A 16,077-nucleotide genomic window follows, 5' to 3' on the forward strand; every position below is an offset into this window, starting at 1 on the left:
TAATTAATTAATTCCACCAATACCTGATGTTTTAGGATCTGTTTAGCCAATCACAATGCAGTACAAAACGCATAATGGAAATCCGTGAAGTAGCGAAACTGTGAAAGGTTAACCTCATAAGAGCAACAGATTACTGTACCAAGAAGTCAAATCATTATATCAAGGTGTAAAAATATTACTGTAAAATTCAGAATGTAAGGCACACCTGATTATAAGTTGCACCCAGTATATTAAAAAAACATTTTGTACATACATAAGCCACACCTGACTATAAACCGCATGCAGGGTTGGGTAGGGTTAAAGTCCAGATGTACCGGCAAGCGTCAGTCAGGTTAGGATCTTAGCTTGGCCTTTGATGCCAGGTCCTTAGCTTGGCTGTTGGCCTTTTGGCAAGGCTTAGATACTAGGTCCTTAGTTTGGCCTTTTGATTTTTGCATTCCGGAGATGGAATAAGAGCTTGCTCTGTCCACTCCACGCATCGGCCCGGTATTGCAGTACCTCCGGGAACTGTGCATTCGCAATGATCGCAACAAGGCTTTAGGGCTAGGACCTTAGCTTAGCCTTTTGGCTGAGAGTAAGTGTCCCGGCTCCTAGGCTTTGTAGCGTATAATGACTGATAACGGATAATGGATAATGAATAACGAAGATAGATCAATAACCCTTAAAAACCCCAAAACCCCCCACTTTAACTTGATTACTTTCAATTACTTTTGGATTACTCCAATACCAAATATGCTGATAAAAGACAAAATAAACTAAATATGAATAAAATTATGACTCACAACACGTGGTAAGCTTTCTTTCCTGGCTTTGATCTCTTTGATCTCCGGCAAAACTAACATAAAATGCGACAGAAACAAAATGAAAATAAATCCAAACAGCTTGCCAACATCATTTTTGCCGTTCCATGTATTCCGTTACTCCCCAAGCCTGCACAAAATTTAGTAATTTTATTCATATTTGGTTACTTTTGTCTTTTAATTAGCATATTTGGTATTGGAGTAATCCAAAAGTAATTGAAAGTAATCAAGTTAAAGTAACCCTACCCAACCCTGGCCGCATGTACCCAAATTGAAACATGAGATCTTTACAAAGAAAGACGTTAAACAGAAAGAGTTTCAATAATATACGGTACCCCTCAAAGTTCCGACAGCCCACAGGTGGGCCTGCCAGACTTTTGATAAACAAATGCATCTCTGTACGATGTCACCAATTTCTGAAATATGTCATGCCATTTACCATTGGAACGCTTAAACTATTGGGATTCAGGATATGAGGACCATTTCAGAGAAACATCCGATCTGTTCGTTTTGCCACATTATTTTCCTTTACAAATAAACAGACTCGTAAAATTATTCATGTTGTACAAGTCCTGTTAGGAGTAACGCGTTATAAACGTACATGTTCCTGGAATGCACTTACTTTTCTCGGTTAAGATTGCTGTAAAGTGTTATTGATAAAACTTTGTAGCTCAACTATTGTTAGATTATGGTGCGTTACTCCACTACTTTTTAAAGCAGATTGAGAATCACAATGTCAACTGCTGTCCATCGCTCATGAAGTCACACTTAACTCTCTTTCCATCAGCAACACAGTGCTGAATATAACAAATGAACAAGGCTGGGATTACAGTGGTGCTGTCATAAGAACATTGTAAAAAATGGGTCCACCACCTCCAAAACTTAGAAAAAATTTCGGCCGCTCCTGGTTTCATGTCTGGGTGGCGAGAGGTAAAGCCTCTCTGATGTTCTTAGTTTCCCTTTCCCAAGAGGGCGTCAACTGGGTTTGGAACTGGACACGGGTGTGTCCATTCACTCCACACTTGTCCCTAACTATCCAGACCCTTTATAATGTCATTTAGACAGGATATGTTGTGAGGTCATTTTGAATGAAAACTTTATTCGAACATCAAAATAAAAACAGAACAAAAACAATAACTCAACAACAAAATAACGTTACATAATATGTTCGAAAAGGGGTAGTAAGAAGCAAATGCTTATATTACCTACCCCTTCATCTTCCCCACCAAATATACCAATGATATAACAACAATTGTAATAATATTAATAATAACAGTTATAAGAATAGCAACAATAACACAAAGTTAACTAGACGCACTATTCCCAATCTCCCGCACCACTCATACCCCACCCTCCTCATCTCTGTATTCCGCCAGGAATGTTCGCTTGTATCTAAACCTGAACAAGTGAATAGTTGGACACCGTTTGATCTCGTCTTGCAAACCGTTCCAAAGATTGACTACACACACATACTTTTCCTGGTGGTTCTCACCTTTGGAATTATGAATTCACTACAGCCCCTTAAGTTATAATTTCCCTCTTTCCGAAAGAATAATTAATGGATGTTTTCTGGAACTATGTTTTTGTTGACCTTAAATAGCAGTTGTGTAGTGAGAAATTTTACTAAATAATCTAATTTTAATAATTTGGACTGCAGGAAGGAAATATTAGTATGGTCTCAATATCCTACCCTGTGTATGGTTCTAATTGCACGTTTTGGGAGAATAAAAAGGGGCTGTAGTGAACTTTTGTGATTATTATTTTCAGTTCCACCACCACATCAGGTTTGTTTTCTTCAGTTTTTTTTTTGTTTCTTGTTTGGACATTTCTTTGGTTTGTGATCCCCTGTCACTTTGTACCTCCTTTTGGTATTAAATAACATCCTTCTTTTTGAGCACCCATGCCTCTGTTTCTGCTTCCCCAACATGGGTCCATCACCCCCAAAACAGTGCGTCAGTAATCTAGTGGTTAACGCAATTACTTTTTAAATGAAACAACTAGCATTTGTAACTAATTACTTTTTTTTCTGCAACGTGCCCAACAATGTGTACAAAGGCATACTTGATCGCGGTGCCACCATGTCCAAGGATTATGGCAATATCTTTATAGGCTGCTCATTGGGACACTGGGCCAAATGCTTTGACACATTCCACCGGTGGAGAGCAGCATCACATCTAAACTGGACGACTGATGATATGGAAATCCGGCCTGACGCCTGCATGAGACAGCTGGCTCGCTGCTCTACCTGCTAAACCTCTCGGGGTCCATAGGGGTGGGGTCATGTAAGCCTACTGAGGTTATTTTTACCCCCAGAATGCACGTCCCGGACGCGCTTTACAATTAGACGGTGTGTCGTTTCAAAACAGTGCGCGTGCATGCATGAGCGTGCGCGCGTGCATGCGTGACTTATGCAGCGGCCAGGGCTCTCCTCAATCCCAAGGGGATTTCACCGTCTACAATTTCAAGTCTAAAAGCAAAAGGGTGGCCTGAAGTGGACAGCTGGGATCGCGGCTGGTGGCGGCTCTTTAAGTTTTGATGATTTACAGTTGGGATTCCAAAAAAGTGAAGACATAGTCTCAGTAAACACAAACATACAAGTCGGACTCTTCTGTTCCTTTTTATGAGCGGCAGATATTTTCATTAGGGTTTTAGCTAGAAATGACACAAGCAATTCTTCAATCTCTAGGTCAGGGTTGTCAAACACACGGCCCGCTGGCCGTATCAGTCCTGCTAAACAATAAGAGAAGCACACGAGAAAAATGAGCCACATCACATCAAAAAATGACCTGGAGTTGCAAACATGTCAGCTGGATGTCCCCAAAGCTATGTGCCACTTGTAAAATAAACCCCCAGCTGTAGGTGAATTTGCTGACTACAATTCATCAACCAGAGAACATTTGTAGTGACAAAGTTTACAAATTTAGGTCAACATTGTTATTTAACAAAAAAATAACAAATACAAGGCTAAAACAAACCTTTAAAATATTAAATAATTTGCACTTAGATGAGTGTTTGTGGGTTATTATTGCCACTTTCCAGTTTGTGTGAGTTTCCCCGAGTTAAATGTGCAGTAGTAGAAAGGAATTCAATAAGTTGTTTTGATTTTTTTTTCAAAGGACAATATATTTAGAAAAAAGGTCCCCAACCCTTCAGCTAAAGCAGATTTTTTAAGCCATTAATTTACAAGTCCGGCTCCCCCGAGAGTGCTTTTTTTCTATCATGTGGACCCTGATTTAAAATGAGTTTGAGACCCCAGCTCTATTTGCATACTGTAGTTCGTATAACCGTGCTGACCCTTCACACTGAGGTTTTCTCATCCATGCTCTTGATAGTGCTACAGTTAGCATTTCAAGATAAGCTAAATTTTAAAAAACTAACTTATGATGTCAAAGTAATAATGAAACATTATTGGGGAAAAAAATCTGATGTCCGAGGTTTTATTTGAATATTTAAAATTTCCTACTCTTAGTCTGTCTTTTAGACACAACACAAGTCCAGTGCAGTACACAAATGGTTGTTTTGCCTCAGAGGCCTGATTTTCATCAACAAGTGGTCCTACTTTATGACGAAAACGGTCCCCACCAAAATAAGTTCTATTTTGAAAGAACTGGGAGTAATCCCTCAGCTTTCACTGTGGTTGAGTTAAAAAAAAACAGGGATAAGTGAAATTTGTAAAGTAGTAACTTTATTTATTTTACAATTATTATGCAGTGAAATACTTTACAATAGCTGATAATTTAATTACATAAACGTTTTACAGGCCCTAGCAAGCGTTAAACATACAGAAGGAATTACAATCGTTTTTGCTTAAAGGGACATAATGTATTATATGGCTTCTCCTAGTGGTAAAAAAAGCTTAGTTCATTAAAAATGAAAACTCAATTAACTATCACATGAACATGCTTTTTTTTTACATACTCGTAGGTCAACAAATTTTTATTTATTTTACCAACTTGAGGCTCACCTGAAGTAAGCTTAGATAATTGTCCACCATCTTGGTGCTTTGGGTATCCCTAAAAAACAAAAAAGGCTGGGCAAAATTTAAAAGAAAAGGCGGTTTGGTCCCTTTGAGTCTCCATTGTTTGTAGTCTTCCCTATGCTTTGTGGCTGTTTTCGGTTGCATTATATAATACAGCGACTTCTAGTGATAACATTTTGCAGTCTCTCTTTAAAACAACAATAAATATTGTTTTCAAAGACTGTAACATAATCCGAATGCAGAGCACAATGCATATCCGCGAAGAGGTGATGCTGTGAAAGTTGGTTGATTGTGACAGGACTGAAAATCACAGGATATATGTCCTTAAAAACAGGATTCCAATCATTGTAAATCAGCCTATTTTGGAGAACATAATTTCACTAGACAAAAATCTTGCTGTTTCTCCCTGTTTTTATCCACATCAATATCTCACTCGCAAGCCATCTTTTATAAAACAGTATTGCGACAATGGCCAATGTTTGCAGATCTCACTTTCTGATATGGGTGACATTTTGGTTAAACAAACACATCTCCAACACAGCACAACAGAAGTTGTAATTTATAATCCACGGCTAGCAGAAGAGTTACAGCTACTGATCAACATTAGATGTCCAAATCCTATTTTCAAATTTCAATTGAAATCCAAGCTGTCTGCAAATCCTGCCATCTATTATAAGAACAAATTAACCAAAATAATCAATAGTTAGAAAAAAAAACCCTATTCTGCACTTTTATCCAGATCGTACTTGAATGCCAAACAAGAAGTAAAGAGAACAGCTTCAGCAGATCCGCTATTGTAACTTACTCTACCCTGATGAAATTAAAGATGACAACTTACACTTTAAAAGGACTTTACCTGTCAGTATGGAGTATTCATGTCCTTAACGAAGTAGATACTCTCATCACCGCCTTAGAATTACAACAGGTGTTGACAGCCTCTGCAAAGAAACACCTTCAACTTTTGGTGTTTTGACGTGTAAGTTTCAAGAATGAAGTATGTGCCGCATATCTTCCACAGGTGTCAAGTGGCATTGAGATGGACAAGGGGTGCTGAGAGCCCGAATGGACCGAGCAGTACGACTGATCCCAGGTCAGGTCAAGTCACTTTAAAGACATTTATTTTTGGCACGCTGTGGCACACCAGGAGGTTGTATGGGTCTTGCTCTTATGGGACGCCCCAAATGAAAACGCTCCATGAGTGAAGACCTGCCCAAAGAGCTCCCACAACGCTTGTTGTCAGGCAGACAAATGGTATGAGCTCCATCCGCAGCTTTGCATTGCGGTTGCTTTAAAGAGCTATTACGTAATACTATTGTACAGTATGGAGCTTTGTTTAAAGTGCTAGTGTCTCTGTCTTTGAATAGCCTGCTGTCCATTCCGATGGGCTTAACTAAGCAGACTTTCATCCGAATGAGAACTGGTGCGGTGGTTGACAGTGATGGCAAAAGTTGATGTTTTGAGCGAAAAGAGGCCTGGCCACCTTATATCTCAGGAACTTTTGTCTCAATCTTTGCAAAATAGGTACTAGTGGAAGGCAAATGTAACAAAGATTGCAAACTGCAATTATTCTACAGATTTGTGTATATTTTAAAACTTGACTTTTTAACCCAAAAAAGAACTAAAAACAATAAGAACAGTTCAAATGTAACACTACTGAAATGGGAACCAACCAAGAAGTGGCCAGGAATCCCTGTAATGTTATATCATCCCTTTTTTAAGACTGACCATGTAGCTTCAGATAAATAGGCAGCCACGACCCATTTGCCGAGCAATGGGAATTTCAGGAAAAAATTGTGTTCGATCTCTTGAATAGAAAAACACGTGTGACTAGGACAAGATCTGGCAGGCTTTTTACTTAAAATACAGGCATTTGATTTTAAGCCATTTCTTACAAATCTATAGGCATCAATAAGATTCTATCTCATCTTTAATGCAATGACGATGCCATCTCTGTCACAGTACGGCTGTCAGGTTTGTGGTTCTCTCTCTCACCCTCTTCCTTTCCGTTGCCTTTTTTGGTCATTTCCTATTGGCCCCTTTCCAACATGCCGTTGGTGTCACTTGCTCTGATTGGACCGTGAATTTACCGGATCGCCGACGATAATGTTGCCTCGATTACCAAACCTGGACTGAATATTTACCCATTGTTGCTTTAGTCCTTGTTTCTGCGGGTTCTTGTCAATCTCTGATTTTGGTGGAGCTGATTCTCACTTGGAAATAAGACTGTTTACAAAAAACGGGCATCTCCTAACAGAGAGCAACCAGCAGGATCCTGCACAGGATTTTTTGGGGCTTTCAACGACCGGACTTCTAACGGGAGTTTTAAATTACTCAAAGAAAAACCTCTGACTGTCACGGTCGCCTTGGTGACCAGTCTGCCCCGCCCCCTGGGCAACAGCTGAAAGCATTTCCACTAATGGTGGGTCTGTATTTAAGGCTGCATGGTGGGCTCTGCGGTTGCGGGTTCATTACTACTCATTCTTCACAATCCCGGTCTGTTATGCCTTGTCCTGTTTTAGTCTGTTATGCCTTGTCCTGTTGAGTTCGTGCCGGAGGAACTCTGTGTTGTTCTGTTTTGCCCCGGAGTATTGGGCGACTTTTATTTTGTAAAATAAATCTTATGGATCGTCAACGCATTTGAGTTCTCCCTTCATGCCTCCTGCCTTTTTCTGGTCCGGTCTTCCCTTCCACGACACCACGCCTCGTGACAGAATGAACCCGCCAACAAAGAGAACTCAGCGAACGATCCCAGCGCGACTTGGGGAGAGCTGGAGAGCGCAGTTCGGCAGGCGCCTACTGAGTTGGCCTTCCCTGCTCGTTCGAACCACGGCCCCGCCCGTCGTGGCCCTTGCTGTGCCTCGAATCGACTCCCGGGAGGAATTGACGCCTGCCTGTTCAACTCTCATGCCTGCCTGCCCGACTCCCGTGCCGATTGCCTGCTATTCCGTCTCCCCTGCGTGCCAGCCCGACTCCGACTCCCAAGCCTGCCTGTTCGACTCCCAAGCCTGCCTGTTCGACTCCCATGCCTGCCTGTTCGACTCTCATGCCTGCCTGTTCGACTCCCATGCCTGCCTGTTCGACTCCCATGCCTGCCTGTTCGACTCCCATGCCTGCCTGTTCGACTCCCATGCCTGCCTGTTCGACTCCCATGCCTGCCTGTTCGACTCCCATGCCTGCCTGTTCGACTCCCATGCCTGCCTGTTCGACTCCCATGCCTGCCTTGAGTCTCCCTGTACTGATTTTGTTCAGTCTTTCCTGTCCTGTCTTGTCTGTTCTGAATCTGTTCCCCCCTGAGTCTGACTCTTCTGAATCTGATCCCTCCTGAGTCTGACTCTTCTGAATCTGATCCCCCCTGAGTCTGACTCTTCTGAATCTGATCCCCCCTGAGTCTGACTCTTCTGAATCTGAACCCCCTGAGTCTGACTCTTCTGAATCTGAACCCCCTGAGTGTGACTCTTCTGAATCTGAACCCCCTGAGTGCGACTCTTCTGCATCGGCCTGACCTGAGTGCGACTCTTCTGCATCGGCCTGTCCTGAGTGCGACTCTTCTGCATCGGCCTGTCCTGAGTGCGACTCTTCTGCATCGGCCTGTCCTGAGTGCGACTCTTCTGCATCGGCCTGTCCTGAGTGCGACTCTTCTGCATCGGCCTGTCCTGAGTGCGACTCTTCTGCATCGGCCTGTCCTGAGTGCGACTCTTCTGCATCGGCCTGTCCTGAGTGCGACTCTTCTGCATCGGCCTGACCTGAGTGCGACTCTTCTGCATCGGCCTGACCTGAGTGCGACTCTTCTGCATCGGCCTGACCTGAGTGCGACTCTTCTGCATCGGCCTGACCTGAGTGCGACTCTTCTGCATCGGCCTGACCTGAGTGCGACTCTTCTGCATCGGCCTGACCTGAGTGCGACTCTTCTGCATCGGCCTGACCTGAGTGCGACTCTTCTGTAGAGGCCTGACCTGAGTGCGACTCTTCTGTAGAGGCCTGACCTGAGTGCGACTCTTCTGTAGAGGCCTGACCTGAGTGCGACTCTTCTGTAGAGGCCTGTCCTGTTTACCTGTTCTGATTCTGCTCTGATTTTGCCTGTCTGTTATCCCCTGTCCAGCTTGCCCGCCGGACCCCCCCCTACCGAGCGCCGATTCCGATCCGCCCGACGCAGATGGCGCCTGCCTCTCCCCGTTCCTGCGTGTTCGGAGGAGGGAGCGGGGTTGCCCCAATCGTGAGCGTCGAACCATTCCGGGGCGTGAGGTTGTAATATTTTCTTTTTTGGGACCTCGGGAGCTGTCCCTTAAGAGGGGGGCTCTGTCACGGTCGCCTTGGTGACCAGTCTGCCCCGCCCCCTGGGCAACAGCTGAAAGCATTTCCACTAATGGTGGGTCTGTATTTAAGGCTGCATGGTGGGCTCTGCGGTTGCGGGTTCATTACTACTCATTCTTCACAATCCCGGTCTGTTATGCCTTGTCCTGTTTTAGTCTGTTATGCCTTGTCCTGTTGAGTTCGTGCCGGAGGAACTCTGTGTTGTTCTGTTTTGCCCCGGAGTATTGGGCGACTTTTATTTTGTAAAATAAATCTTATGGATCGTCAACGCATTTGAGTTCTCCCTTCATGCCTCCTGCCTTTTTCTGGTCCGGTCTTCCCTTCCACGACACCACGCCTCGTGACACTGACGTCTGAATCTTTTCTTTTTTTTTGTCAGATGTTTGACGTACGGAGTACTTCTTTCAAAATAATTTTATAATATGTGCTTCACTTGATGAATTCTAATTAGATCACAATTACAAGTTTAGTTGAGCAAACAAATTTACAGTAAAGAGCCCCAAACTTGAACACGGTTGTATCTGGTTGTAGCCATTTTAGTGAGGTGGGGTCTTAGGTTGGAAACACCACGTTGACTGTATCTTTGGTGAAGAATTTTCATTTTACAATGGCCAACATCTCCAAAGTTGAAGCAACTGATTACGTATAATTTATTTGGAATTCCTAACTCTGTTCTAAGCTTCCCCCAAAACCCCAACTTAGCTGCTAACATTCTGCTAAGGCTTCCAATCATATTTGTTTTGTGTCATCACGATCAACTGATACCCCAAATTTTAAGCAATTCAATAACCATTACTTTAATTCTGTTGGCATGTTTCAATTGAAACATATTTTTGTCAGGAAAATTTAAATGAATGATATTGAACAAGGGGTTAGTCCCAAATGAAGTGAGTCTGGGGGATTTTGGAGTGCTGTGAGGGTTGTTCTCCCAGCAGCATTTGATGTCCTTGTTTTGAGGTTGCATGGAAACAGCTATCAAATCCTATAAACCATGGGAATGTGACTGGGGTGTTGGAGCATTTGTACGAGGAGAGAATAGAACACGGCATCATCACTCAACAACAAAAAAACGAGGACACATTTTTCTGATAACACATGTACATTAATGAGGCTTCCTGAGCCACTTAATTAGCAGGGTTAAAAATAAACATGTTGCCTGGCTGATATAGTTACTATATACAAGATTGCCTTGACAAGGCGGCCATTTTTGTCACAGTCCTAGCCAAGCACCCATGTCATCACTGCAATGTCATCACTGTCAATCTCAGCAATTTTTGTAGTAAAAAAAAAAACCTATGCAGCCAAATCGTTATCAAGACGCTGTGACAGGGTTGTCCTGAAGCTGCATGCAGGTTTCAAGTCTAGTCAAGTCGGAATTATTTGTGCAGCTCTTAATCACAGTGAGCCTCAAAAGGCTCCACAGGTCACATTTACAGGCAAAGAAAAACTCAAACATCCCACAGCATGAGGAAAATTAGAAACCTCGAGAGGAGGTAACACACCTTCCAGTATGACCAGAACAAAATATTTGATAGTTTACCAATATTTTACCAATTTGGAAGCCTGCTTAAATATGATTTGTGCATCGAATGACATTTCCAACTCCGGCAGACGGTCCAGTCCTTCAGACTGCCACAAATCTGCAAGACAGTGTAACTGTAGAACGTCCACTCAGTGTAGTCAAGAACAAAGCCAAGATTTTTTTTTTTGTGCACAGCAGATAAAAAGCATGCTTTTTGTGCTGTGCATTTATAATAAGTTGTTGCCTTTAATATCCTCCCAACTTGTTTTTTTTCACCAAACAATCAATTGCAAGAGGCTATAATAATAGAAAGTAAAAGGCGAGAACAATGTCCTTGATGAGTCTGCGTCATTAGCAAAAGTTCCTGGAATGGTTTCATATGTTGCACCTTGCAGTGCATGTAATATAATACATCAGGCAAAAAGGTGTTAGAATTCAAAATGCGGTCTTTGTACCAGTGTAGATTTGCATCATGTTTGTGTACAATCCATCTTAAGTGATTCCAATTAGGGAACGACCACCAAAATGTCAACATAATCGTATGCAAATGATAATTTTTAATTGACTCACCCTTCATAGCTGGGAACATTGGCAATCACTAAAATCTTCTCATTTCCTCCCATGCTTATCATGGGTGTGATGGAAGCTTCCTCCCCAGGAAATATTTTTTTCTATTGTTTTGCTGTGATTTCAGTCGAAAGTGTGTATTGTCCGTCGGATCAGAGTAGAAAGCTCAATCCCAATGTCGAGTTGATTGTGGCACTGGGGTGAGGAGGCACAGATGTCCCGGGATATGTGGTGGTGCGTAGGCGGGGGTGGGGTGACCAAGGCGCTTGAAGGGGGTGGCTGGGGTCTTGTGTCTGTCTACTATGGATGAGAGGACATGGGCAGGGGAAGGGAGTGGGGGGCAGCAGTCTACTCATGAATCAGGGGTCCGCAATCAGGCAGAAAGGAGTGTGCGGAATGTCAGAGCAACAAGTTGACAGACGGAGAAGGCGTCCTGCAATATATACAGTATATACACGGGCAAATTAAGACTGTGAATCAGGAGACACTTCACTTTTTTTCAGAAGACAGTGTTGTGTTTTGGACTTTCAGCTTTTGTATTCACACTTCCTAATGCTGTCATGGGACTCCCTTTTGGACAGACAATAGGCAGTGACAAAAATAGTAAAAATGCAAAATCTAGGGATGAGCTTACTATATTTTCTTTTGTTTCTCGTAATGACAAGTGACACTGGCCTGTAACACTCAGTGGCGCACTGCGAAATAAAAAAAACAATGGTGCACTTCTTAGATCAAGATTGAATTGATCAAAAATAACTTTAAGTTTCAGAAAGAATTTGGATAGTACTTGGGTGGGGTCTTGCCTGGGAATACTAGGTGCTGTAGATCAGTCATTTGGCGCACGCTCCGCTACAACAGCACTGACTGTACCCACCGTTTCCGTCAGTAAAAATGAATTTCCCTGAGGGCACCAAATACATTTAAAAAAATAAAAGAAGCGCATAAATAACTGTTTAAAAAAAGAAATGCATTGGGATTGCTCAGCAGTATCTGACATGGAATACGTTTGGAAATCAGAGAGTTCTAAATTTCAAAACAACAGTAACTCCCAGTCCCAAAACGTAATCATAAACGTGACAATAGAGTCAATGGAAGTATAAGGTACTGCTCGACTCTCAAATTCCGTCATTGAATTGGTTGCATGTAAAATTGTACTCTCCTAAAACAACTACGGTATTTATCTTTGTAGTTTGATCTAGGAGACAACAGAGCATTTTAAGTTAAGGCAGAAGAAGAAGATATAAATTAAAATGATAAAAACAGTTCCCGAAGACTAATGGAATTCACCAAGGACTAATGGATTTTACCAGAGAATCCAGTTTAATCTCAAAAATGAATCTCATAATCATAGTTGCTTTTGACTAACTGTGTCTGCTCCTAATGTTTCAGGGCTGTTTGCAATAAATACTGATTGGAACTGATTGGAAACTATGTGTGACAGGGTTTGTTTAAATAACCAGGTGGTGTGTTGTCCTGTTTTAAGGCACAGGCAGGCCCAGGCCGGTCCTCGAGCTTGTCACCTTCTGTCCTAGTGATGTATCCGACGCGCTAATTGGTTCCAGTGGAGCCTGTTGACTTTGGGTTTAAAAGCGCTTTACGTCTTTCCCACAATGTCGCCCTGGGCAAATGTTCATGTTCCACATTTGCTATCTTTAGGATCTACTCACTGAGGTTGCCCTGCGAATAGCTTAGAGGGACATTTGCTTGCGCAGGAGTTCAAAGTTAAAAGGGGCCACATGGAAAAATTGTAACAACACATCATGGAAGTCGGCGAGCAAAATACTTAGCATTTAGCTGAAAGAACCTGTGCGTGACTAGTGTGTTTCTTTTCTTCATGAATAGGCTTGATTATAAGAGGTCCTCACAATTAAGGCGGGGCAATTTGACTCAAAAATCAAATCTCCATTTTATTGAGTAATGTGTATTTAAATAAATGTTCATTGATTAAGGAATATATTCTGTTAGAAGTAAGACCGGGCCAAAAATTCTGCCCTACCCAACCCGTGGGTATTGAAGCCTGAACCGGCCTGAGCCGCTAAGTAACTTACTTTAAAAAAAAATCGAATAATCAGATACGCACGGTTGTTTTAATTGTGATACCACAGCACAGTCAAGAATATTATAAAAGAATCTTCTCACCACGGCCACCACTTATTTGACCCCCTGCCCTGTGATAGGTACTGTATTTTCCTCTAAACAAGGAGTAACAGAGTCAGAGACAGCTTCTTCCCCAGGGCCATCACCACCCTAAACAAGCGCACCAGACTGTGAAAAAAATATATGTAGCCTATGTATACAAACGTGGGATGGTTAGACGCGTTCTAAGAATGCGCATGACACCCGTATGATGCGGCAGGGGTAAACCAGTGAAAGCTGTCGGGCTCTGCTGTTGAACAGAAGAGTGTGTTATGTCACCCTGACCCGGGTATCATGGCCTCTTTCTTGTGTCCTGTTTCATCTGGAAAGACGATAGCATGACCAACTTGGGTTCCGAGGTGCTCAACTTGTTTGGGTGTTTGGGCATTTGGGTTGGCCATGGTCCCAAAAAATGTAGGTGTGTGTTTTTTGCTACTTTTTCCTTTTTTTAATTTTTTATTTCATTTTTTTCTTTGACAGACACACAGACAGACAGACAGATAGATAGAGAAAGAGAGAGAGAGAGAGAGAGAGACAGAGAGAGAGAGAGAGAGAGACAGAGAGAGACAGAGAGAGAGAGACAGAGAGAGAGAGACAGAGACAGAGACAGAGACAGAGACACAGAGAGAGAGAGAGAGAGAGAGAGAGAGAGAGAGAGAGAGAGAGAGATAGATAGATAGATAGATAGATAGATAGATAGATAGATAGATAGATAGATAGATAGATAGATAGATAGATAGATAGATAGATAGATAGATAGATAGATAGATAGATAGATAGATAGATAGATAGATAGATAGATAGATAGATAGATAGATAGATAGATAGATAGATAGATAGATAGATAGATAGATAGATAGATAGATAGATAGATAGATAGATAGATAGATAGATAGAAAATAGGTACCGGTATTCATATATTATTTTTCAGGTCAAGGCCTATTTATTTGTATAGCCCTCAATGACAAAATATCTCAAAGGACTGCACAGGTTACAATTACACCATCCCTTGATCTAAAACCAACATGCAAATAGTTAGCATAGTTAGAATGCACTTAGAACTTAGGCCAGTCTCTAAGCACTAGCTCATTCATCCTGATATTCTTGTTATCTCTTTTCAGTCTTTAGTATGAGTGTATGCTGGAGTGCCATGTCTAATCTCATTGTAAAGAATGTTCACTATGCTGTTATTGATGACAATAAAGACATTTTGAAATCTAATTATACTATTTTGCTTCAGGTAAATACTAACCGTTGTTTAACAATCAGTACCAGTTTTCACGTAATTTCTTAAATGCATACTTTCGATTTCCTGATTTAGGTAACTAACGATATTAATTGACCAGCTCGACTTACGACCCTGCATCAAAACTATGAAAAGAATATTCTTTCGTTACCCAGTAGTGGCAGCAGTAGTTTAAACTCTGCTGTTATGGACCTAACCTAAGGAATAAGCAAATAATACATACATTGATCATTCATTCATACACAAGAAATTATATGGATGGATAAAGGCAAAATTTTAAATTGGTATGAATGTAAGTTCACTTACTATACAAAACATGTTTTTGGTCATTTCTGCCAGCTGTTTAAATTATCATGGTCCAGAAGAAAAACTTGATCTTAATCTGTATCTATTGCATCATTTTCTTTCTCCAAATGCAGCATGTGGCGTGTTTATGTTGGGTTGTTCATATAATGTTCTCTTGACCTTAACAGGGATTCTAACAGTAGCAGTTTTTTATTCTTTTAAATATAACATCTCATAACTTTTATGAGAAGCACTAATTTATATGACTGACATTATTTATAATGTGTGAAATTACTTGGGTAAAATGTGTCCTGGAAATTTTTATTTCACATTTGTGCCCAGAACCAGTGCAAAGTCCTGATCCACATCGTAAAGTGGGGCTAGGTTCAAAATTGGTGTTAACTACAAGATATGATATGCAGTAAGTTGTGTAGGAGAACTCCAGAGCTACACACTCAAACTTGTTGTGAGGCTGCTTACGCCAAGTGCAAATCTTTTGTTTGAGCTGGGAGTCTCTGCATGTCATTATGACTGCAATTGAATCCCGCCACTACAGTACGCGACAGGGAATAGAAGATGTGCCGATTTGGAGGTCAGTTGAGACTAACGTGACACAGATTTTCAATGGTGCCACTTAATTTTACCTAGAATCTCAATCAGTGGATTTTTGACGGTGGATTCTGAGGTGATCCCCATTTAAGAAGGACACAGCTGTGTGGACCGAACACAATGAGGTCACATTGAGAGGCACGTCAGCTGACCACTCCGCCTATATTCATCCAAAATATAATGTCGTTAAATCTACAACTCCCACCTCACCAGGATTGCTTGGTACCCCACCTACTCATTTCACAGCCTCCTCAACCTGCTGGATTTTGGGAAAAGACTGAGTCTCAGAGTATATGTAAATGGGAAAAATTCCCTTAATTTTTTCTGTCGCCCGCGATAAATGTACATAATTGATACGTAATCCTTGCACTAGTACACATTTCATAGTGCCCTGTTTAGGTGTAGGGGCTGGTGACGCTTGATAGGACAATGCCGTACAAACTAATGCTAGTTGCAGTGTCACAATTCTGTCACTTGCCCACTAATTGCCCTCACCTGCGCTCACTCTTTCAGCCCCAGCTGCCACTCGTTCCCTAATTATCCCTCTCCCTATTTAAGCACTTCATTCTCGATTAATCTTGGTCAGTCCGTCAGCGAACCTCAGCACATGCAAGGGAAGCAC

The 16,077-nt window shown here is 41.8% G+C and overlaps 1 pseudogene; it reads left to right on the forward strand.

The window, feature by feature from the left end:
* The first annotated feature begins 371 nt into the window (after positions 1 to 371).
* On the forward strand, positions 372 to 520 carry LOC148355067 (U2 spliceosomal RNA; annotated as a pseudogene).
* The last annotated feature ends 15,557 nt before the right edge of the window (positions 521 to 16,077 follow it).

This window comes from Urocampus carinirostris, chromosome 12 (assembly GCF_059441175.1).
Source record: "Urocampus carinirostris isolate Australia breed hairy pipefish chromosome 12, RoL_Ucar_1.0, whole genome shotgun sequence".
Classification (NCBI taxonomy): domain Eukaryota; kingdom Metazoa; phylum Chordata; class Actinopteri; order Syngnathiformes; family Syngnathidae; genus Urocampus; species Urocampus carinirostris.